Genomic DNA, 24,765 nt, shown 5'->3' on the forward strand with positions numbered 1-24,765 from the left:
CCCCCCCCCTCCCCCCGGTTTGACACCCCCTCCCGCCCCGCTCCGCCCTCCTCCCCGCCCCGCCGGTTGTCCCTCCGTAAACGGAAGCCGAGGAGGGACGAAGGAGCCGGGGAGGAGGTTGGAGCAGCGCGATGGGGGACTCCAAAGTGAAGGTGGCGGTGCGCGTCCGCCCCACGAACCGGCGAGGTGAGACTTTCCTCCCTCAGTGACACTCCCCCGCTCCCCGGCGCTGGTGTGAGGGGAGCGGGCCCGAGGGGCAGAGCGGGGCGGGAGGCCGGGGGGTGCCGGTCCTCATGGGTGTCTGTAGGGGCAGGTGTGGGTGTCGAGGTGCGCGTGACCCGTCGCGGGGGCGTGTTTATAGGTGTATGTGTCGGGGGGGGGGTGGGGGGGAAGTGTGTATAGGTATATTTATTTATTAATTAATCTTTATGAAGATCTTAGTTTTGTCATTTAGACGTAAGGTATTTTCACACTCTCTTGTATAGTCAGTTTTTCCCTTATTTGTGCTGGCTTCTATGTAGCAAAGGGCAAAGACAAAAATCACTGTAAGGCAACAAACTTTGGCAGAGGGCTATTCTGCAGAAAATCTGGTGACGAAAAGAAATAGTGAAAGAAGTATACTGAAAATCTGTGAAACTAATGCAGAAAGTGAGGATAGGCAGCAATATATTAAAAATAGTATTTCACATTCCCTGGTACTATGAGAAATGCAAAATGAAACAGTAGCTATTAGCTTGGCATGTCAAAAAAGGCCAGTTGTAAGGTGCTTACTTAAGAAATGTTGTAGGAGATAGAGTGTGCGGCAAATCGGTTTGCGATGTTACAGCAGGGAGTGAATTCAAAAGCGATTTCAGGCAAGAGGGAGCTGGAACATTTCTGGGGACCAGTAGCACTAACAGTGGCAGAAGCAATGGTGAAGAATTTACAGGATTTCAGCACAGAGCAGGAAAACTAAAACAGATTCCGATAAAATGCCAGGGCAGTTTACTGGGAAGGATGTTTCTACTTTAGAGAGCTCATTTTTGCCAGTTTGTAAATTCATAGCGGCCGAGAGTCATGAATGCCTCACAACTGGTGACTGCAGAGCTAGAAAATGGAATGACAACAGCTCAGCAGCCGCTTTAGAGACAGCCAGCGTGGCTTCGCCGAGGGCAAATCGTGCCCGACTAATCCAGCGGCCTTCCATGATGGAGTGACGGCATTAGAGGACGAGGGAAGAGCTACGGATGTCACCTGCCTGGAGGACGTCAGTGAGGCACGGACAGGTTCTGGATAAATGGCTTTTAATGGAAAAACTGAGAACAAAACACGCACTACCAAAGCTACTACATCGTCAACACACCCTCCCCCCTCCCCAAACCCACCCGTTCCCCGCAACAGGCCCAGTCCCACCCCCCGCCCCAGCACTGGCTGCAGGGGCCTTGCGCTTGCCGCCATTTTCTGGCCGGGAGCCATTTTGCCGCTTCTCCGCTCGCTTCTCCGCTCGCTTCTCCCCTCGCTTCTCCGCTCGCTTCTCCGCTCGCTTCTCCCCTCGCTTCTCCCCTCGCTTCTCCGCTCGCTTCTCCCCTCGCTTCTCCGCTCGCTTCTCCCTCGCTTCTCCGCTCGCTTCTCCGCTCGCTTCTCCCCTCACTTCTCCCCTCGCTTCTCCCGGCTGGTGTCGTGCCGGGACACACTGCCCTGAGGGGGTGGCAGGTCTGTCCCCACGTCCTGCCGTGGATCCTCAGCCCTCATCCTGATGGGAGTTAAGTGCTCCCTGCTCAGGGTGGCTTTGGAGGCCTTGGGGACACGAGTCATTGGGGAGCATCTTCTCGGGCAGCCACAGCGAGCTGATCCTGCGCTGGGGGATGGAGCCACTAGTGCCACCGGTGTCCACGGGCACGGGGACGCTGCTGGAATCGTCCCGGCTGATCCCCCCCTTGCCCCCAGGGAGCAATCCAAGTGCCTCATAGCCTCTTCCAGCAGCACCACCTCAGGCAGCACAACGTCACCGGCTGGAATCACCCCGGGGTCCCTGATGGCTTGGACGTGGAGGGCAGCAGAGTGGCTGGGGGAGATGTTACCACCCAGGGGGGTGCCCTCATCCATGGGGACATCACTCGCCAGGGAGATGTCACATCCTGGGAGGATGTCCTCATCCATGGGGACATCACTCGCCAGGGAGATGTCACATCCTGGGAGGATGTCCTCATCCATGGGGACATCACTCGCCAGGGAGATGTCAACACCTGGGAGGATGTCCTCATCCATGGGGACATCACTCGCCAGGGAGATGTCACATCCTGGGAGGATGTCCTCATCCATGGGGACATCACTCGCCAGGGAGATGTCAACACCTGGGAGGATGTCCTCATCCATGGGGACATCACTCGCCAGGGAGATGTCAACACCTGGGAGGATGTCCTTAACCATGGGGATATTGTTGCCTGGGTGGCTGCCACTGCCTGGGGGTGCCGCCAGCGGTTGGCTCTGCTGGACAGGCCATGGTGCGTGTACTGTCCCTCGACGTGGTGGTGGCTGCGGAGGGACGGTGGCAGCACTGGACGGGCTGAGGCCGCTGCTCTGCCCTGACAGTTGTGGGGCAGGACAGCTCAGCTTGGCTCTGGGGGGCCCATTGCTCTGCCCAGGCCGGGGGGAGCCGCAGCCCGGGGGTCCCCACAGGGCAGCGCCTGGCCGGGAAGCAACGCTGTGGCCGGTGACAAAGGTGGCAGCTGGAGGCAGGTTGGTGCTCGTCCACTCCGAGTGGGAGACATGGGGGTTGAAGCAGCTGCTGCTTGGAGCCATCTGCAGACCTGCAGAGGTGAGAGGGAGATGTGCAGGGGTGAGGACCTGGAGGAATCTCCTGGGGCACCCCCTGAGCCAGCCCTGAGCACAGACATCCCCCTGCTCTGTGCCGGGTGAGTGGGGAGCTTGTGGCAGGGACGATTGTCCATGTGGTGGTGAAATGGGAGAGATGGCTCCAAGAGATTGGGGAATTATCTATAAATTATATTTACTGGGCAGGTTGATCCTGACAGAGAGACATGAGCACTCACTGGTGATCACATCCCAAGCCGGGACAGGAGGGCGCATGAGGGGACTGAGAAGGAGAAGGGAGAGGCGCAACGGAGAAAGGGCTCTGAATTTCCCCAGAGCGAGTCCCGGGGCTGTCGGGGTCAGGGTTAGTCCTCACCTCTGGTGTAGAAGGTTTTGGGGAAGAGGAATGGCTGCAGTAGCTGGGCCATCGGAGGAGCCCCAGGGCCGCACAGTGTGTGCTGCAGAGCTGGCAGTGCCATGGTCACTTCTGTCCTGTGGATTCTGTTTGAGTGTTGCCTGGCAAGGAATGTTGGGGCTCCCCGTGTTCTGTCCCGCCCCCAGTAGCTTTGACTGCTCTTCATGCAGAGGGAAAGGGTTAACAAAAGAGTTGAGTTAAGAGTTATGGTCAATGGCTCAATGTCCAGGGGGAAACCAGTAAGGAGTGGTGTCCCTAAAGGGTTTGTACTGGGACCAGTACTATTTCATGTCTTCACCAATGACATAGACAGTGGGATTGAGTGCACCCTCATCAAATTAGTGAATGACACCAAACTGAGTGGTGCAGTTGCCTCACCTGAGGGAAGGCATGCCTTCCAGAGGGACCTGGACAAGCTTAAGAAGTGGGCCCATGTGAACCTCTTGGAGATCAACAAGGCCAAATGCAAGGTCCTGCACATGGGTCAGGGCAATCCCCAGTAACAATACAGGCTGGGGGATGAGTGGATTGAGAGCAGCCCCACAGAGAAGGACTTGGGAGTACTGGTGGATGAAAAGCTGGACATGACCCGGCAATGTCTGCTCGCAGCCCAGAAAGCCACCCGTGTTCTGGGCTGCAGCCAGAGCAGGGGGGGCAGCAGGGCCAGGGAGGGGATTCTCCCCCTCTGCTGCGCTCTGGGGAGACCCCCCTGCAGTGCTGGGGCCAGCCTGGGGCCCCTGACATCAGAAGGACACTGACCTGCTTGAGCAGGGCCAGAGGAGGCCACAGAAATAATCAGAGGGATTAAACACCTTTCCCATGATGAAAGGTTTGGGGTGGTTCAGCCTGGAGAAGGGAAAGCTCTTGGGGAGACCTTATTGCCGCCTTTCAGTACTTAAAGGGGGCTTATAAGAAAGATGCAGAGAGACATTTTAATAGGGTCTGTTGCAAGAGGACAAGGAGCAACAGTTTTAAACTGAAAGGGGGTAGATTTCGATTAGATGTAAGGAAGAAATTCTTTACTGTGAGGGCAGTGAGGCGCTGGCACAAGTTGCCCAGAGCAGCTGTGGCTGCCCCCTCCCTGGAAGGGTTCAAGGCCAGGTTGGACGGGGCTGGGAGCCCCCTGGGCTGGGGGAAGGGGGCCCTGCCCGGGGCAGGGGGGTTGGGACTGGGTGATCTCTGAGGTCCCTTCCAACCCAAACCACTCTATGATTGAATGACATTTTTGTTCTGGAGCAACTTTCTGCAGACGTAATTTTTTGATCCCGCATGTGATGAATATTAGGAGCAACAGTGTGGCTGTGAAGCTGACTGTGGAAGAGCCTCTTAAGAGACATCTCCTCAAGGCAAGCGGGAGGCCGTATGCTGTACAATGCAGCTCTGGGCAAGAGGATGTCTCTGCAAAGAGATGGGCCTTTGAGCTGAGGGGTGTTGGAAGAGGTGGCTTGGTATTTCTGGCAGCTACACACTGCTCCTTGCTTCTCTGGTTGCGATGGCCTTGTGCTGTGCAACAAGCTCTCCTTCATGCTCTTCACTCGTAATAACGTGGTTCTTTGCCTTTCTGAAAACTCAGAAAACTTACCGGCACAAACCCGATGCTCCTTCCCATCCCAGTTATTCGCAATCGGGAGAGGTATTCCCAAATTTTAAGAGAAAATATTTTTGTGTTTTCTTAGTTTTGCAGGCATCCATGAGTGAAGGACCAGAGTACCTCAATCTGTCCCTTCAACAATCCTTCCCCGCTCCATGTTTTCAATTGGAAACCGCACCAGTGAGCTCCTAAATCCAGGTATCATGTACACCAGTGAAGTGGAGGTCTGGAAGCAGAGACAGAAGCAAGGTCTAAGTATCAGAGCTGGGCTTCATTTTCCCAGTAAGCAGACCCAGACCTCAGCTTGAGTTCCCTCTTTATAACACATTGAGATATGGATAGGTACCTTAGGGAACATCTAATGTCAATGCTCACCCATACAGAAATACCACGGGGACTTTTGATTTAGGAGCCAAACTGGTTTGTTTGTTCAATGGGCACGTTTCCAGCAGAGGCCCATGACACCAGCTTTTAGCAGTACACTCCCAACACTTGACATTTATTAAAGCCACAGCTCAGTGAGTGAGGTAATTACCTGGGCATTTCCATTTTCATTTCTAGTAAGTCCAAATTAAAGTCCAAATAAAGTACATTTTTAGCCCTTCGGCAAAGATTACTCCTTTTTTTTTTTTTTGAACACTTTCCTTCAGGTAGTTAACCATTCATAATACCCATCAATAACCGCTTAGCTGAAGGTATTAGGGTTTAGGGTTACGTAGACAGTAGTAGTCAAAATGCTGTTTCATTCTTTTTGTCACATAATCTTTACTGTATGATAAGCACTACGTAGTAGGCACAAAGCAAAAAGGAGGCCCCCGGTATTTACTTCTCTCTGATAACCCGTGCTAATGAGTTTGCTGCCATTTTAGCTGAAATATGGATAAAAGAAATCCCATCTCGTGTCCTAACGAGCGCAAGCCCTGAGCGTAGACAAACCCTGGGAAGGGCCACATAAGGGTTGTGGCAAGATCAGTGGAAATCCTCTGCCCAAATTCAGGGTGCCAGGACCACATCTGTGTCTCCATGCTTGGCTGCAGCATTTTAGGAGCCATGGGAGAGTTGCCAGCACCCCTTTGCTCTCCCACTTTCACCCCAAAGGAGCTGGTCCAGGGGAATGGGTGCCACCAGGCAATGGGTGCTCATGCTGCGAGGGCGGGTAGAAGTCCTTGCTTGTCCCCAGCTCTTTCCTTAAAAGCAGCAGGGGAAAATCAATAAATAAGGAAGGACAGGAAAGGGGACCATTACAATTAGACCTGATTTTATTTTGCTCCGTAGCCACCGGGCGTCACTCTTGCCTATAGAGTCAGAAAGGAATTTTTGGTCGTCGCTGATAAAATCCCATTTCATCCATAAATTCTACAGCTCCCGGCACTGACAGCAGCATCCCCATTTATCAAAATTTCCCAAGTTTCAACATCAAATTACCAACTCGTTAAATCTGGGGGTATCTGGAGCTGGCAATTTAGCCTGCGGTGTTATTTGCTAAACATAGGCAAAACACATTAGGGTTTTTTATTATTATTATTATTATTATTATTAGTGTAAATGCAGCTGGATAATTTAGATCTGGGTTTGGATTAGGATCTTGGCCAGTGTCTGTCGGTGTCTGGATTACCAGGACATGCTCTGAAGCTGTACAGCTTCTGGGGAAGAGGGAAGGTGAAGAAGAGACAAGGTGTGGATGGGCAGAAAAGCAAAAAAATGTGGCTTTTGCAGGCGGCGCCTCTGCAGAAGTGGAGCAAAACCAACATGATTCAGCAGATGAAGCTGTAAAATATTCCAACCTTTGAAGTCAAGGCAGTTCAGCCCTGACCATTCATGTATCTCAGAAGTACTAGGAGATAAACGCGGGAAACATTACACAGCTCGGTAAATATGCGTTCATCAGAGTACCCGTAATTGCCATTGTGTTGGGATTTTTGCTTTTATAGAACTACAAACTTGTCTTACAACTGCTAGAAACGCTCTCCCGCTAATTTTGTATTTTTCAAGTTCTTCAGAGATTCTCCATTTTCTCCAAAGACAGAAAATCTATTTTCCTTTCAAACAAAGGAAATCCAGTGTGGAGTCTTTACCTGAGGAAAGAACCTCTCAAAGAAAATGTAACACGGCTGGTAAAACCAGTTGCTCTGAAACACTCTGTATCAGCAAACTGAACAGCTGATAAGAATAATAGAAATTTTTAGTCAATGAGAAAATACTCATCAGGAACCTCATCCTACCAGCACAAAATTTGCTAATATTGCCTGGCCTTGCGTTGCTGCCAGAAGTATGAATTTGTACTGAAATCCCACTGTATGGGAGAAGCACCCCAGCCAAAGTGTAAGAAATTTCACTGCTATAAACAGGGCACATATGGGGTTTATGGAGACATCGGGGTCTGGCTATTGATTTGTGCTTTCCTCTGGGTAATACATGTCCTATAATGCCATGAGATTTATGACCAGGACTTTGAACTCTGGAATAACTTTTAAAAAGAGGGGGCTGTCTATAAAAAGTGTGGTTCGGGTTTTAATCTGTTATAATCTAGTGCCGCAAGAAGACTTCGAGAGTTCATTTATTTGGCCGTGAATACTTTTCACACTGAGACTAGGAGGCCACACTCAAATACCTTCAAAAGTTCATGCCAGGATCAGTGAAATTCAGAGTCACGAATGACCCAGGGAACAATCAATCCTTTGATTATAGGAAGTTCCTATTAAAATAATGGAGCACAGAAAGTGCCTTGCTAAAATGAATGTGAGTCTCCCAAACCTGTACATTTGCGCAAAGTGTTGGCTGAGAAATTTCAGCAATTCCTTTTAAAAAAAAAAAAAAAAAACAAACAAACAACAAAAAACAAAAAGCAGACAACATTTTGATATCAAGCAGAGTTTTGACAACTGATTTGGATAAATTGAATTTCTCTTTTATCCAGATTTCTTGACCTGTTCTTAATACCAATTTCCCTTGGTGCTTGCTTTCTTGATTATAGTTGAAAGAAATTTATAACAAATCTATCTTCTGTTTTCGCTTCTACGTACCTATAAATTTCTACTACATTTATATATTTGTATCTCCAGACTGAAAAGCAAGATAAACCTGAAGGCAAACTTATCGTACCAGAATAAAACTCTTTACTCCTGGGACTGGCCAAAACAACAATCTATGAAAAATGCAAAACAGCAACAGGTCTTGTTTTTAAACTGTTTCGCAAAATATTTTTGTGCTGAGAACCTGATCACTGAAGATGCTAAAGTGCTGCTGGCTGCCCTGAATGCCTCCCAGTCTCTGACTGGGACTGTCCCAGTTGGTGCTCAGCTTCTTGCAGAAGTGGACCCCTTAAGAGTTTGCATACAACTAACTAAACACTAGTAAGATCCTCTGTTTTAGTTTTCCAACACCTGAATGATTTATGGGCAGAAAGTAGGTCTACTGCAAATTCATAATTGATGCGTCTCTTTTGATACGCAGTCTAACAAATGAAAAAAAATATTTAAAATACAATTGATTTGTTACTTGTTATGGACTGGAAGAAGACTTCCAAAAGACTGTCATGTTTTCTGGCTTGCCCTGAGATACAGTTCTATCTAGAAGATCCGAGATCCAAACCATTCATACCTTCACCTAAATAAAAACAAAAGCCATCTTCTTCCCTTGGGTCCTGGTGATACACACACCCCAGCCATCCCAGTTATGTGGGACACATTAAACTGTTTTGACTTGGTTACTTCTAAACAAAACCAATGAAATTCAGTTGCTTATAAAAAAATGAGACGGAGGCCCTCTTTTTCTCTCCTCCACATCACTGCTTTAATCCCTGCTATGACCAGGTGGGTGTAGCAATGACTGTAGCTCCTCAACCTGATGAAAATAGTGTTGCATTCAGAAATTCGATAAATGAATGGGAGGGACAAGTAATGCTTCCCCCCCCCCCCCCCCCCCCCCCCCCCCGGATGTTTTGTTAATTAAATTAGCATTTAAATAGCCAGAGCTAATCTGGGAAGTCAGGCCCTCATTACAGTAACTAGGAAGGGGGAAAAGAGCTGCAGACAATGCCCTACAAGATGGGGTTAAGTTGGCGTTTCACAAACTATTTGCCCAGCCTGTCCCTCCCAAGTGAAAGCTGCCACCCCCCCACCCCACCCCCCCTTTCCTCCCAGAATAATTAGCATGTTCCAGTGCTGTGAATGGAAACAATATCCTCCCTCCAAGCTGTGCCCCTCCAGGGAGATGCTTCCCACAGATTGTGAAACTCTGAGCCAGGGAAAGGGCTTGCCGAGGAATTCACAGTGGGGTAATTACACTGAGGTAGCTTGTGCCCGGTGCAAGATAAGTTGCATTACTGTAATTCATTGCAGGAGGCAGGGGCTCGCATAAAGGAAATGTCCAGAGGCAAGACTGCAGAGCCATGAGAAGTCATCGCCTTCCCAGAGCCCCGATAAAACCCGACGTTGAAGCTGAGGATGGTTCTTTGGCCTCCGAGGATGTCTCCGTCTTCAGAGAAGTTTGCAGAACGTAGCAACGATCACGTGCGAATCTGGTTTCTCTTTGGCAATTAGAATGGAAGAAAGGTTGAAAGGGTGAGTTTTCAGATTTTAAAATAAATTCTTCATCCCAAGTAGAAAACTGAAGCAAAGCTTGCAAGAATTGGATGCTTTCACTTGTTATTGTCCATGTATATGGCACTTAAAACATGCTGGCCCCTCTTTCTATCAAATGAAAAGCTGGTCTGCAATCCTTTCCCCACAAGATTTACTATTTAATTTTACATATAACAGAGAGACCAATGATAACTAATATCAGAGGAGAAGATGCAGGAGGAAGGGCTGGATTTGGGTGACACCTGCTATCCCCAGCAGTATGCACATCTGGCAGGTTTCATCCCACTTATTTAAATCGTATTCCAGGTGACTCAACAGAAAAAACATCACCCTCCACTTGCGGCTCATCATGCCCAGCTGTAAAGCGGGGATTATATTTACCTCCATTGCAAAGTACTCGGTTTCAGAAGACGTTGGTGCGGTTTGCTGAGGCCCCGGCTGGAAAATACCACAAGAAGTTCAAAGCCCGGTTTCATCCTGTAATTGGATCCTCAAGTCCACAAGTGCAAGAACCAACTGTGCGGGCTGACAGCAGGTCCTCCCCTCTTCCAACAAGAACCCCACCACAACACGGGGCTGTGGGGCTGAGCTGCAAGCGTGGCATACCCAGGAGCTGCTACTTTCTGCTGCTATGCACAAAAAAATGTTGTTTAAAGCTTTTGCCACCCTGTTTGATCTGACCTGCTGTTATTTTTTCTTTCTTTTTTTTTTTTTTTTAACTCTAAGACATCTTCTTAACTCTCATGCTCACTTGGGATGCTCTTAAGAACATGGACTTTAATCCCAGTGTTACTTAAATACCAATTTAATATTTGTTTTCTCTCTGCCTTGACAAGATATTCCTCAGGTCAAGCAGGCATGAAATGATAGATATTGAGTGCAATTCTTCTGGGCAAGAAGAGCTACCTTCTAAGATCTTATCTCAAAACCACTTGGAAATGTGTTCTTTATTTATTTATGCCATAAAATCTCATTCGATGTTGAAGGCCCAAAGGATTACAATTCTGAATTTGTTGGTTTGCTGTTTTGTTTTCTTTTTTTTTTTCCCCCCGTCCTTGCTGAAATCTGGCCTTTCAAAATAACACAGAGAGAATCTTTGTTTTGATCTAAAATAGCAGCTGCAAGGGCTTTTAAATGACCATTTAAATGAGATTTCTTTTTTTGCATCTTCGCATTATAGTTTCATTCTCGGTCTCTGAGATCAGTAGCTGCGGTTGAGCAGCCGAGCCGTCTAATGGGAATAAATTGTAATATTGTTCCAACTGTCTCCGATTATTACTGTTGAGCTCTATTAATGAACCGCCTTCATTAAGCAAACTGCAAAGTGTGTTGACGGCGGCGTATCAGAGGTTGCTCTGCGAAGCCAGACCCAGCCATCATCTAACCCCACGGTCTTTACGTTGGGTTACGGTTCGTGATCCTCGGCGTGACGTGATTTCTAACGGACAGAAACCCCACGGACCAGCAGAGCAATGCCGCCTTGCTTTGTGACTCCCAGAGAACATCTTGCGGCGAGGTGAGGTTTTGGGTCGCAGCGGCGATGCTGCGAAGTATGGCAGTATTCCCTCAAAAAGGGCCCGAGGCACAGGCAGCACAGACTGAGGTGGGACAGGGCTGGCCCACAGCCACTCTGGTGATGTGTGGCAGGACCTGGGGTGAGCCTGAGACCCCCCTTCTCTGTCAGCGCGACACAACCCACAAACGCCATTTGGGGCTCGCCCCCTCACGAAACTCGTCTATGCTAGCGGACCACATATCCCAGCATGCAATGCTGTCCCGCCAGGAGACGGGCGCGGAAAGGACTACAACTCCCAGCGGGCATCGCGCCTCGCTGCCCGCCTCCCCGGAGCGGCGGGGTGGGCGGCGCTGCACGCTGGGATCTGTAGTCCAGCCGGACGTCGGTCACACACGGTGCCTCCCTTCCTCCGCCCCCCCCCTCCCCCCGGTTTGACACCCCCTCCCGCCCCGCTCCGCCCTCCTCCCCGCCCCGCCGGTTGTCCCTCCGTAAACGGAAGCCGAGGAGGGACGAAGGAGCCGGGGAGGAGGTTGGAGCAGCGCGATGGGGGACTCCAAAGTGAAGGTGGCGGTGCGCGTCCGCCCCACGAACCGGCGAGGTGAGACTTTCCTCCCTCAGTGACACTCCCCCGCTCCCCGGCGCTGGTGTGAGGGGAGCGGGCCCGAGGGGCAGAGCGGGGCGGGAGGCCGGGGGGTGCCGGTCCTCATGGGTGTCTGTAGGGGCAGGTGTGGGTGTCGAGGTGCGCGTGACCCGTCGCGGGGGCGTGTTTATAGGTGTATGTGTCGGGGGGGGGGTGGGGGGGAAGTGTGTATAGGTATATTTATTTATTAATTAATCTTTATGAAGATCTTAGTTTTGTCATTTAGACGTAAGGTATTTTCACACTCTCTTGTATAGTCAGTTTTTCCCTTATTTGTGCTGGCTTCTATGTAGCAAAGGGCAAAGACAAAAATCACTGTAAGGCAACAAACTTTGGCAGAGGGCTATTCTGCAGAAAATCTGGTGACGAAAAGAAATAGTGAAAGAAGTATACTGAAAATCTGTGAAACTAATGCAGAAAGTGAGGATAGGCAGCAATATATTAAAAATAGTATTTCACATTCCCTGGTACTATGAGAAATGCAAAATGAAACAGTAGCTATTAGCTTGGCATGTCAAAAAAGGCCAGTTGTAAGGTGCTTACTTAAGAAATGTTGTAGGAGATAGAGTGTGCGGCAAATCGGTTTGCGATGTTACAGCAGGGAGTGAATTCAAAAGCGATTTCAGGCAAGAGGGAGCTGGAACATTTCTGGGGACCAGTAGCACTAACAGTGGCAGAAGCAATGGTGAAGAATTTACAGGATTTCAGCACAGAGCAGGAAAACTAAAACAGATTCCGATAAAATGCCAGGGCAGTTTACTGGGAAGGATGTTTCTACTTTAGAGAGCTCATTTTTGCCAGTTTGTAAATTCATAGCGGCCGAGAGTCATGAATGCCTCACAACTGGTGACTGCAGAGCTAGAAAATGGAATGACAACAGCTCAGCAGCCGCTTTAGAGACAGCCAGCGTGGCTTCGCCGAGGGCAAATCGTGCCCGACTAATCCAGCGGCCTTCCATGATGGAGTGACGGCATTAGAGGACGAGGGAAGAGCTACGGATGTCACCTGCCTGGAGGACGTCAGTGAGGCACGGACAGGTTCTGGATAAATGGCTTTTAATGGAAAAACTGAGAACAAAACACGCACTACCAAAGCTACTACATCGTCAACACACCCTCCCCCCTCCCCAAACCCACCCGTTCCCCGCAACAGGCCCAGTCCCACCCCCCGCCCCAGCACTGGCTGCAGGGGCCTTGCGCTTGCCGCCATTTTCTGGCCGGGAGCCATTTTGCCACTTCTCCGCTCGCTTCTCCGCTCGCTTCTCCCCTCGCTTCTCCGCTCGCTTCTCCCCTCGCTTCTCCGCTCGCTTCTCCGCTCGCTTCTCCCCTCGCTTCTCCTCTCGCTTCTCCGCTCGCTTCTCCCGGCTGGTGTCGTGCCGGGACACACTGCCCTGAGGGGGTGGCAGGTCTGTCCCCACGTCCTGCCGTGGATCCTCAGCCCTCATCCTGATGGGAGTTAAGTGCTCCCTGCTCAGGGTGGCTTTGGAGGCCTTGGGGACACGAGTCATTGGGGAGCATCTTCTCGGGCAGCCACAGCGAGCTGATCCTGCGCTGGGGGATGGAGCCACTAGTGCCACCGGTGTCCACGGGCACGGGGACGCTGCTGGAATCGTCCCGGCTGATCCCCCCCTTGCCCCCAGGGAGCAATCCAAGTGCCTCATAGCCTCTTCCAGCAGCACCACCTCAGGCAGCACAACGTCACCGGCTGGAATCACCCCGGGGTCCCTGATGGCTTGGACGTGGAGGGCAGCAGAGTGGCTGGGGGAGATGTTACCACCCAGGGGGGTGCCCTCATCCATGGGGACATCACTCGCCAGGGAGATGTCACATCCTGGGAGGATGTCCTCATCCATGGGGACATCACTCGCCAGGGAGATGTCACATCCTGGGAGGATGTCCTCATCCATGGGGACATCACTCGCCCAGGGAGATGTCAACACCTGGGAGGATGTCCTCATCCATGGGGACATCACTCGCCAGGGAGATGTCAACACCTGGGAGGATGTCCTCATCCATGGGGACATCACTCGCCAGGGAGATGTCAACACCTGGGAGGATGTCCTTAACCATGGGGATATTGTTGCCTGGGTGGCTGCCACTGCCTGGGGGTGCCGCCAGCGGTTGGCTCTGCTGGACAGGCCATGGTGCGTGTACTGTCCCTCGACGTGGTGGTGGCTGCGGAGGGACGGTGGCAGCACTGGACGGGCTGAGGCCGCTGCTCTGCCCTGACAGTTGTGGGGCAGGACAGCTCAGCTTGGCTCTGGGGGGCCCATTGCTCTGCCAGGCCGGGGGGAGCCGCAGCCCGGGGTCCCCACAGGGCAGCGCCTGGCCGGGAAGCAACGCTGTGGCCGGTGACAAAGGTGGCAGCTGGAGGCAGGTTGGTGCTCGTCCACTCCGAGTGGGAGACATGGGGGTTGAAGCAGCTGCTGCTTGGAGCCATCTGCAGACCTGCAGAGGTGAGAGGGAGATGTGCAGGGGTGAGGACCTGGAGGAATCTCCTGGGGCACCCCCTGAGCCAGCCCTGAGCACAGACATCCCCCTGCTCTGTGCCGGGTGAGTGGGGAGCTTGTGGCAGGGACGATTGTCCATGTGGTGGTGAAATGGGAGAGATGGCTCCAAGAGATTGGGGAATTATCTATAAATTATATTTACTGGGCAGGTTGATCCTGACAGAGAGACATGAGCACTCACTGGTGATCACATCCCAAGCCGGGACAGGAGGGCGCATGAGGGGACTGAGAAGGAGAAGGGAGAGGCGCAACGGAGAAAGGGCTCTGAATTTCCCCAGAGCGAGTCCCGGGGCTGTCGGGGTCAGGGTTAGTCCTCACCTCTGGTGTAGAAGGTTTTGGGGAAGAGGAATGGCTGCAGTAGCTGGGCCATCGGAGGAGCCCCAGGGCCGCACAGTGTGTGCTGCAGAGCTGGCAGTGCCATGGTCACTTCTGTCCTGTGGATTCTGTTTGAGTGTTGCCTGGCAAGGAATGTTGGGGCTCCCCGTGTTCTGTCCCGCCCCCAGTAGCTTTGACTGCTCTTCATGCAGAGGGAAAGGGTTAACAAAAGAGTTGAGTTAAGAGTTATGGTCAATGGCTCAATGTCCAGGGGGAAACCAGTAAGGAGTGGTGTCCCTAAAGGGTTTGTACTGGGACCAGTACTATTTCATGTCTTCACCAATGACATAGACAGTGGGATTGAGTGCACCCTCATCAAATTAGTGAATGACACCAAACTGAGTGGTGCAGTTGCCTCACCTGAGGGAAGGCATGCCTTCCAGAGGGACCTGGACAAGCTTAAGAAGTGGGCCCATGTGAACCTCTTGGAGATCAACAAGGCCAAATGCAAGGTCCTGCACATGGGTCAGGGCAATCCCCAGTAACAATACAGGCTGGGGGATGAGTGGATTGAGAGCAGCCCCACAGAGAAGGACTTGGGAGTACTGGTGGATGAAAAGCTGGACATGACCCGGCAATGTCTGCTCGCAGCCCAGAAAGCCACCCGTGTTCTGGGCTGCAGCCAGAGCAGGGGGGGCAGCAGGGCCAGGGAGGGGATTCTCCCCCTCTGCTGCGCTCTGGGGAGACCCCCCTGCAGTGCTGGGGCCAGCCTGGGGCCCCTGACATCAGAAGGACACTGACCTGCTTGAGCAGGGCCAGAGGAGGCCACAGAAATAATCAGAGGGATTAAACACCTTTCCCATGATGAAAGGTTTGGGGTGGTTCAGCCTGGAGAAGGGAAAGCTCTTGGGGAGACCTTATTGCCGCCTTTCAGTACTTAAAGGGGGCTTATAAGAAAGATGCAGAGAGACATTTTAATAGGGTCTGTTGCAAGAGGACAAGGAGCAACAGTTTTAAACTGAAAGGGGGTAGATTTCGATTAGATGTAAGGAAGAAATTCTTTACTGTGAGGGCAGTGAGGCGCTGGCACAAGTTGCCCAGAGCAGCTGTGGCTGCCCCCTCCCTGGAAGGGTTCAAGGCCAGGTTGGACGGGGCTGGGAGCCCCCTGGGCTGGGGGAAGGGGGCCCTGCCCGGGGCAGGGGGGTTGGGACTGGGTGATCTCTGAGGTCCCTTCCAACCCAAACCACTCTATGATTGAATGACATTTTTGTTCTGGAGCAACTTTCTGCAGACGTAATTTTTTGATCCCGCATGTGATGAATATTAGGAGCAACAGTGTGGCTGTGAAGCTGACTGTGGAAGAGCCTCTTAAGAGACATCTCCTCAAGGCAAGCGGGAGGCCGTATGCTGTACAATGCAGCTCTGGGCAAGAGGATGTCTCTGCAAAGAGATGGGCCTTTGAGCTGAGGGGTGTTGGAAGAGGTGGCTTGGTATTTCTGGCAGCTACACACTGCTCCTTGCTTCTCTGGTTGCGATGGCCTTGTGCTGTGCAACAAGCTCTCCTTCATGCTCTTCACTCGTAATAACGTGGTTCTTTGCCTTTCTGAAAACTCAGAAAACTTACCGGCACAAACCCGATGCTCCTTCCCATCCCAGTTATTCGCAATCGGGAGAGGTATTCCCAAATTTTAAGAGAAAATATTTTTGTGTTTTCTTAGTTTTGCAGGCATCCATGAGTGAAGGACCAGAGTACCTCAATCTGTCCCTTCAACAATCCTTCCCCGCTCCATGTTTTCAATTGGAAACCGCACCAGTGAGCTCCTAAATCCAGGTATCATGTACACCAGTGAAGTGGAGGTCTGGAAGCAGAGACAGAAGCAAGGTCTAAGTATCAGAGCTGGGCTTCATTTTCCCAGTAAGCAGACCCAGACCTCAGCTTGAGTTCCCTCTTTATAACACATTGAGATATGGATAGGTACCTTAGGGAACATCTAATGTCAATGCTCACCCATACAGAAATACCACGGGGACTTTTGATTTAGGAGCCAAACTGGTTGTTTGTTCAATGGGCACGTTTCCAGCAGAGGCCCATGACCAGCTTTTAGCAGTACACTCCCAACACTTGACATTTATTAAAGCCACAGCTCAGTGAGTGAGGTAATTACCTGGGCATTTCCATTTTCATTTCTAGTAAGTCCAAATTAAAGTCCAAATAAAGTACATTTTTAGCCCTTCGGCAAAGATTACTCCTTTTTTTTTTTTTTGAACACTTTCCTTCAGGTAGTTAACCATTCATAATACCCATCAATAACCGCTTAGCTGAAGGTATTAGGGTTTAGGGTTACGTAGACAGTAGTAGTCAAAATGCTGTTTCATTCTTTTTGTCACATAATCTTTACTGTATGATAAGCACTACGTAGTAGGCACAAAGCAAAAAGGAGGCCCCCGGTATTTACTTCTCTCTGATAACCCGTGCTAATGAGTTTGCTGCCATTTTAGCTGAAATATGGATAAAAGAAATCCCATCTCGTGTCCTAACGAGCGCAAGCCCTGAGCGTAGACAAACCCTGGGAAGGGCCACATAAGGGTTGTGGCAAGATCAGTGGAAATCCTCTGCCCAAATTCAGGGTGCCAGGACCACATCTGTGTCTCCATGCTTGGCTGCAGCATTTTAGGAGCCATGGGAGAGTTGCCAGCACCCCTTTGCTCTCCCACTTTCACCCCAAAGGAGCTGGTCCAGGGGAATGGGTGCCACCAGGCAATGGGTGCTCATGCTGCGAGGGCGGGTAGAAGTCCTTGCTTGTCCCCAGCTCTTTCCTTAAAAGCAGCAGGGGAAAATCAATAAATAAGGAAGGACAGGAAAGGGGACCATTACAATTAGACCTGATTTTATTTTGCTCCGTAGCCACCGGGCGTCACTCTTGCCTATAGAGTCAGAAAGGAATTTTTGGTCGTCGCTGATAAAATCCCATTTCATCCATAAATTCTACAGCTCCCGGCACTGACAGCAGCATCCCCATTTATCAAAATTTCCCAAGTTTCAACATCAAATTACCAACTCGTTAAATCTGGGGGTATCTGGAGCTGGCAATTTAGCCTGCGGTGTTATTTGCTAAACATAGGCAAAACACATTAGGGTTTTTTTATTATTATTATTATTATTATTATTAGTGTAAATGCAGCTGGATAATTTAGATCTGGGTTTGGATTAGGATCTTGGCCAGTGTCTGTCGGTGTCTGGATTACCAGGACATGCTCTGAAGCTGTACAGCTTCTGGGGAAGAGGGAAGGTGAAGAAGAGACAAGGTGTGGATGGGCAGAAAAGCAAAAAAATGTGGCTTTTGCAGGCGGCGCCTCTGCAGAAGTGGAGCAAAACCAACATGATTCAGCAGATGAAGCTGTAAAATATTCCAACCTTTGAAGTCAAGGCAGTTCAGCCCTGACCATTCATGTATCTCAGAAGTACTAGGAGATAAACGCGGGAAACATTACACAGCTCGGTAAATATGCGTTCATCAGAGTACCCGTAATTGCCATTGTGTTGGGATTTTTGCTTTTATAGAACTACAAACTTGTCTTACAACTGCTAGAAACGCTCTCCCGCTAATTTTGTATTTTTCAAGTTCTTCAGAGATTCTCCATTTTCTCCAAAGACAGAAAATCTATTTTCCTTTCAAACAAAGGAAATCCAGTGTGGAGTCTTTACCTGAGGAAAGAACCTCTCAAAGAAAATGTAACACGGCTGGTAAAACCAGTTGCTCTGAAACACTCTGTATCAGCAAACTGAACAGCTGATAAGAATAATAGAAATTTTTAGTCAATGAGAAAATACTCATCAGGAACCTCATCCTACCAGCACAAAATTTGCTAATATTGCCTGGCCTTGCGTTGCTGCCAGAAGTATGAATTTGTACTGAAATCCCACTGTATGGGAGAAGCACCCCAGCCAAAGTGTAAGAAATTTCACTGCTATAAACAGGGCACATATGGGGTTTATGGAGACATCGGGGTCTGGCTATTGATTTGTGCTTTCCTCTGGGTAATACATGTCCTATAATGCCATGAGATTTATGACCAGGACTTTGAACTCTGGAATAACTTTTAAAAAGAGGGGGCTGTCTATAAAAAGTGTGGTTCGGGTTTTAATCTGTTATAATCTAGTGCCGCAAGAAGACTTCGAGAGTTCATTTATTTGGCCGTGAATACTTTTCACACTGAGACTAGGAGGCCACACTCAAATACCTTCAAAAGTTCATGCCAGGATCAGTGAAATTCAGAGTCACGAATGACCCAGGGAACAATCAATCCTTTGATTATAGGAAGTTCCTATTAAAATAATGGAGCACAGAAAGTGCCTTGCTAAAATGAATGTGAGTCTCCCAAACCTGTACATTTGCGCAAAGTGTTGGCTGAGAAATTTCAGCAATTCCTTTTAAAAAAAAAAAAAAACAAAAAAAAAAAACAAAAAACAAAAAACAAAAAGCAGACAACATTTTGATATCAAGCAGAGTTTTGACAACTGATTTGGATAAATTGAATTTCTCTTTTATCCAGATTTCTTGACCTGTTCTTAATACCAATTTCCCTTGGTGCTTGCTTTCTTGATTATAGTTGAAAGAAATTTATAACAAATCTATCTTCTGTTTTCGCTCTACCTATAAATTTCTACTACATTTATATATTTGTATCTCCAGACTGAAAAGCAAGATAAACCTGAAGGCAAACTTATCGTACCAGAATAAAACTCTTTACTCCTGGGACTGGCCAAAACAACAATCTATGAAAAATGCAAAACAGCAACAGGTCTTGTTTTTAAACTGTTTCGCAAATATTTTTGTGCTGAGAACCTGATCACTGAAGATGCTAAAGTGCTGCTGGCTGCCCTGAATGCCTCCCAGTCTCTGACTGGGACTGTCCCAGTTGGTGCTCAGCTTCTTGCAGAAGTGGACCCCTTAAGAGTTTGCATACAACTAACTAAACACTAGTAAGATCCTCTGTTTTAGTTTTCCAACACCTGAATGATTTATGGGCAGAAAGTAGGTCTACTGCAAATTCATAATTGATGCGTCTCTTTTGATACGCAGTCTAACAAATGAAAAAAAATATTTAAAATACAATTGATTTGTTACTTGTTATGGACTGGAAGAAGACTTCCAAAAGACTGTCATGTTTTCTGGCTTGCCCTGAGATACAGTTCTATCTAGAAGATCCGAGATCCAAACCATTCATACCTTCACCTAAACAAAAACAAAAGCCATCTTCTTCCCTTGGGTCCTGGTGATACACACACCCCAGCCATCCCAGTTATGTGGGACACATTAAACTGTTTTGACTTGGTTACTTCTAAACAAAACCAATGAAATTCAGTTGCTTATAAAAAAATGAGACGGAGGCCCTCTTTTTCTCTCCTCCACATCACTGCTTTAATCCCTGCTATGACCAGGTGGGTGTAGCAATAACTGTAGCTCCTCAACCTGATGAAAATAGTGTTGCATTCAGAAATTCGATAAATGAATGGGAGGGACAAGTAATGCTTCCCCCCCCCCCCCCCCCCCCGGATGTTTTGTTAATTAAATTAGCATTTAAATAGCCAGAGCTAATCTGGGAAGTCAGGCCCTCATTACAGTAACTAGGAAGGGGGAAAAGAGCTGCAGACAATGCCCTACAAGATGGGGTTAAGTTGGCGTTTCACAAACTATTTGCCCAGCCTGTCCCTCCCAAGTGAAAGCTGCCACCCACCCCACCCCCCCTTTCCTCCCAGAATAATTAGCATGTTCCAGTGCTGTGAATGGAAACAATATCCTCCCTCCAAGCTGTGCCCCTCCAGGGAGATGCTTCCCACAGATTGTGAAACTCTGAGCCAGGGAAAGGGCTTGCCGAGGAATTCACAGTGGGGTAATTACACTGAGGTAGCTTGTGCCCGGTGCAAGATAAGTTGCATTACTGTAATTCATTGCAGGAGGCAGGGGCTCGCATAAAGGAAATGTCCAGAGGCAAGACTGCAGAGCCATGAGAAGTCATCGCCTTCCCAGAGCCCCGATAAAACCCGACGTTGAAGCTGAGGATGGTTCTTTGGCCTCCGAGGATGTCTCCGTCTTCAGAGAAGTTTGCAGAACGTAGCAACGATCACGTGCGAATCTGGTTTCTCTTTGGCAATTAGAATGGAAGAAAGGTTGAAAGGGTGAGTTTTCAGATTTTAAAATAAATTCTTCATCCCAAGTAGAAAACTGAAGCAAAGCTTGCAAGAATTGGATGCTTTCACTTGTTATTGTCCATGTATATGGCACTTAAAACATGCTGGCCCCTCTTTCTATCAAATGAAAAGCTGGTCTGCAATCCTTTCCCCACAAGATTTACTATTTAATTTTACATATAACAGAGAGACCAATGATAACTAATATCAGAGGAGAAGATGCAGGAGGAAGGGCTGGATTTGGGTGACACCTGCTATCCCCAGCAGTATGCACATCTGGCAGGTTTCATCCCACTTATTTAAATCGTATTCCAGGTGACTCAACAGAAAAAACATCACCCTCCACTTGCGGCTCATCATGCCCAGCTGTAAAGCGGGGATTATATTTACCTCCATTGCAAAGTACTCGGTTTCAGAAGACGTTGGTGCGGTTTGCTGAGGCCCCGGCTGGAAAATACCACAAGAAGTTCAAAGCCCGGTTTCATCCTGTAATTGGATCCTCAAGTCCACAAGTGCAAGAACCAACTGTGCGGGCTGACAGCAGGTCCTCCCCTCTTCCAACAAGAACCCCACCACAACACGGGGCTGTGGGGCTGAGCTGCAAGCGTGGCATACCCAGGAGCTGCTACTTTCTGCTGCTATGCACAAAAAAATGTTGTTTAAAGCTTTTGCCACCCTGTTTGATCTGACCTGCTGTTATTTTTTCTTTCTTTTTTTTTTTTTTAACTCTAAGACATCTTCTTAACTCTCATGCTCACTTGGGATGCTCTTAAGAACATGGACTTTAATCCCAGTGTTACTTAAATACCAATTTAATATTTGTTTTCTCTCTGCCTTGACAAGATATTCCTCAGGTCAAGCAGGCATGAAATGATAGATATTGAGTGCAATTCTTCTGGGCAAGAAGAGCTACCTTCTAAATCTTATCTCAAAACCACTTGGAAATGTGTTTATTTATTTATGCCATAAAATCTCATTCGATGTTGAAGGCCCAAAGGATTACAATTCTGAATTGGTTGGTTTGCTGTTTTGTTTTCTTTTTTTTTTCCCCCCGTCCTTGCTGAAATCTGGCCTTTCAAAATAACACAGAGAGAATCTTTGTTTTGATCTAAAATAGCAGCTGCAAGGGCTTTTAAATGACCATTTAAATGAGATTTCTTTTTTTGCATCTTCGCATTATAGTTTCATTCTCGGTCTCTGAGATCAGTAGCTGCGGTTGAGCAGCCGAGCCGTCTAATGGGAATAAATTGTAATATTGTTCCAACTGTCTCCGATTATTACTGTTGAGCTCTATTAATGAACCGCCTTCATTAAGCAAACTGCAAAGTGTGTTGACGGCGGCGTATCAGAGGTTGCTCTGCGAAGCCAGACCCAGCCATCATCTAACCCCACGGTCTTTACGTTGGGTTACGGTTCGTGATCCTCGGCGTGACGTGATTTCTAACGGACAGAAACCCCACGGACCAGCAGAGCAATGCCGCCTTGCTTTGTGACTCCCAGAGAACATCTTGCGGCGAGGTGAGGTTTTGGGTCGCAGCGGCGATGCTGCGAAGTATGGCAGTATTCCCTCAAAAAGGGCCCGAGGCACAGGCAGCACAGACTGAGGTGGGACAGGGCTGGCCCACAGCCACTCTGGTGATGTGTGGCAGGACCTGGGGTGAGCCTGAGACCCCCCTTCTCTGTCAGCGCGACACAACCCACAAACGCCATTTGGGGCTCGCCCCCTCACGAAACTCGTCTATGCTAGCGGACCACATATCCCAGCATGCAATGCTGTCCCGCCAGGAGACGGGCGCGGAAAGGACTACAACTCCCAGCGGGCATCGCGCCTCGCTGCCCGCCTCCCCGGAGCGGCGGGGTGGGCGGCGCTGCACGCTGGGATCTGTAGTCCAGCCGGACGTCGGTCACACACGGTGCCTCCCTTCCTCCGCCCCCCCCTCCCCCCGGTTTGACACCCCCTCCCGCCCCGCTCCGCCCTCCTCCCCGCCCCGCCGGTTGTCCCTCCGTAAACGGAAGCCGAGGAGGGACGAAGGAGCCGGGGAGGAGGTTGGAGCAGCGCGATGGGGGACTCCAAAGTGAAGGTGGCGGTGCGCGTCCGCCCCACGAACCGGCGAGGTGAGACTTTCCTCCCTCAGTGACACTCCCCCGCTCCCCGGCGCTGGTGTGAGGGGAGCGGGCCCGAGGGGCAGAGCGGGGCGGGAGGCCGGGGGGTGCCGGTCCTCATGGGTGTCTGTAGGGGCAGGTGTGGGTGTCGAGGTGCGCGTGACCCGTCGCGGGGGCGTGTTTATAGGTGTATGTGTCGGGGGGGGGTGGGGGGGAAGTGTGTATAGGTATATTTATTTATTAATTAATCTTTATGAAGATCTTAGTTTTGTCATTTAGACGTAAGGTATTTTCACACTCTCTTGTATAGTCAGTTTTTCCCTTATTTGTGCTGGCTTCTATGTAGCAAAGGGCAAAGACAAAAATCACTGTAAGGCAACAAACTTTGGCAGAGGGCTATTCTGCAGAAAATCTGGTGACGAAAAGAAATAGTGAAAGAAGTATACTGAAAATCTGTGAAACTAATGCAGAAAGTGAGGATAGGCAGCAATATATTAAAAATAGTATTTCACATTCCCTGGTACTATGAGAAATGCAAAATGAAACAGTAGCTATTAGCTTGGCATGTCAAAAAAGGCCAGTTGTAAGGTGCTTACTTAAGAAATGTTGTAGGAGATAGAGTGTGCGGCAAATCGGTTTGCGATGTTACAGCAGGGAGTGAATTCAAAAGCGATTTCAGGCAAGAGGGAGCTGGAACATTTCTGGGGACCAGTAGCACTAACAGTGGCAGAAGCAATGGTGAAGAATTTACAGGATTTCAGCACAGAGCAGGAAAACTAAAACAGATTCCGATAAAATGCCAGGGCAGTTTACTGGGAAGGATGTTTCTACTTTAGAGAGCTCATTTTTGCCAGTTTGTAAATTCATAGCGGCCGAGAGTCATGAATGCCTCACAACTGGTGACTGCAGAGCTAGAAAATGGAATGACAACAGCTCAGCAGCCGCTTTAGAGACAGCCAGCGTGGCTTCGCCGAGGGCAAATCGTGCCCGACTAATCCAGCGGCCTTCCATGATGGAGTGACGGCATTAGAGGACGAGGGAAGAGCTACGGATGTCACCTGCCTGGAGGACGTCAGTGAGGCACGGACAGGTTCTGGATAAATGGCTTTTAATGGAAAAACTGAGAACAAAACACGCACTACCAAAGCTACTACATCGTCAACACACCCTCCCCCTCCCCAAACCCACCCGTTCCCGCAACAGGCCCAGTCCCACCCCCCGCCCCAGCACTGGCTGCAGGGGCCTTGCGCTTGCCGCCATTTTCTGGCCGGGAGCCATTTTGCCGCTTCTCCGCTCGCTTCTCCGCTCGCTTCTCGCTCGCTTCTCCCTCGTTCTCCGCTCGCTTCTCCCTCGCTTTCCGCTCTTCTCCGCTCGCTTCCCGCTTTCTCTCGCTTCTCCGCTCGCTTCTCCCGGCTGGTGTCGTGCCGGGACACACTGCCCTGAGGGGGTGGCAGGTCTGTCCCCACGTCCTGCCGTGGATCCTCAGCCCTCATCCTGATGGGAGTTAAGTGCTCCCTGCTCAGGGTGGCTTTGGAGGCCTTGGGGACACGAGTCATTGGGGAGCATCTTCTCGGGCAGCCACAGCGAGCTGATCCTGCGCTGGGGGATGGAGCCACTAGTGCCACCGGTGTCCACGGGCACGGGGACGCTGCTGGAATCGTCCCGGCTGATCCCCCCCTTGCCCCCAGGGAGCAATCCAAGTGCCTCATAGCCTCTTCCAGCAGCACCACCTCAGGCAGCACAACGTCACCGGCTGGAATCACCCCGGGGTCCCTGATGGCTTGGACGTGGAGGGCAGCAGAGTGGCTGGGGGAGATGTTACCACCCAGGGGGGTGCCCTCATCCATGGGGACATCACTGCCAGGGAGATGTCACATCCTGGAGGATGTCCTCATCCATGGGGACATCACTCGCCAGGGAGATGTCACATCCTGGGAGGATGTCCTCATCCATGGGGACATCACTCGCCAGGGAGATGTCAACACCTGGGAGGATGTCCTCATCCATGGGGACATCACTCGCCAGGGAGATGTCACATCCTGGGAGGATGTCCTCATCCATGGGGACATCACTCGCCAGGGAGATGTCAACACTGGGAGGATGTCCT

The 24,765-nt window shown here is 49.9% G+C and overlaps 4 long non-coding RNA genes across 12 annotated transcripts; 3 read left to right on the plus strand and 1 right to left on the minus strand.

Annotated features, from left to right (window-relative positions):
* On the plus strand, positions 1–10,644 carry LOC122154471. 5 transcript variants are annotated; one of them, XR_006166389.1, is made up of 6 exons: positions 2–186; positions 1,045–1,265; positions 4,885–4,997; positions 6,516–6,668; positions 7,862–9,361; positions 9,689–10,644. It is a non-coding gene; the product is annotated as an uncharacterized LOC122154471 (long non-coding RNA). The 5 variants fall into 5 exon arrangements; XR_006166390.1 differs by having other exon boundaries at positions 1–186; positions 1,030–1,265; positions 6,516–9,361; XR_006166391.1 differs by having other exon boundaries at positions 1–186; positions 1,085–1,265; positions 6,516–9,361.
* Positions 6,123–19,103, minus strand: LOC122154474. The gene is made up of 2 exons (XR_006166398.1): positions 19,018–19,103; positions 6,123–7,822 (listed from the first exon to the last, which is right to left on the minus strand). It is a non-coding gene; the product is annotated as an uncharacterized LOC122154474 (long non-coding RNA).
* LOC122154473 lies at positions 11,316–21,328 on the plus strand. Of its 5 annotated transcripts, XR_006166395.1 has the most exons (7): positions 11,316–11,496; positions 12,355–12,575; positions 16,081–16,193; positions 17,710–17,862; positions 19,057–19,165; positions 20,322–20,543; positions 20,871–21,328. It is a non-coding gene; the product is annotated as an uncharacterized LOC122154473 (long non-coding RNA). The 5 variants fall into 5 exon arrangements; XR_006166394.1 differs by lacking the exon at positions 19,057–19,165 and having other exon boundaries at positions 11,318–11,496; XR_006166397.1 differs by lacking the exons at positions 17,710–17,862; positions 19,057–19,165 and having other exon boundaries at positions 11,320–11,496; positions 12,340–12,575.
* A 1,143-nt stretch (positions 21,329–22,471) lies between these two features.
* LOC122154537 lies at positions 22,472–23,808 on the plus strand. The gene is made up of 2 exons (XR_006166531.1): positions 22,472–22,670; positions 23,528–23,808. It is a non-coding gene; the product is annotated as an uncharacterized LOC122154537 (long non-coding RNA).
* Positions 23,809–24,765: the final 957 nt, after the last annotated feature.

This window comes from Tyto alba, unplaced genomic scaffold (assembly GCF_018691265.1).
Source record: "Tyto alba isolate M040663 unplaced genomic scaffold, T.alba_DEE_v4.0 Super-Scaffold_40, whole genome shotgun sequence".
Lineage (NCBI taxonomy): Eukaryota > Metazoa > Chordata > Aves > Strigiformes > Tytonidae > Tyto > Tyto alba.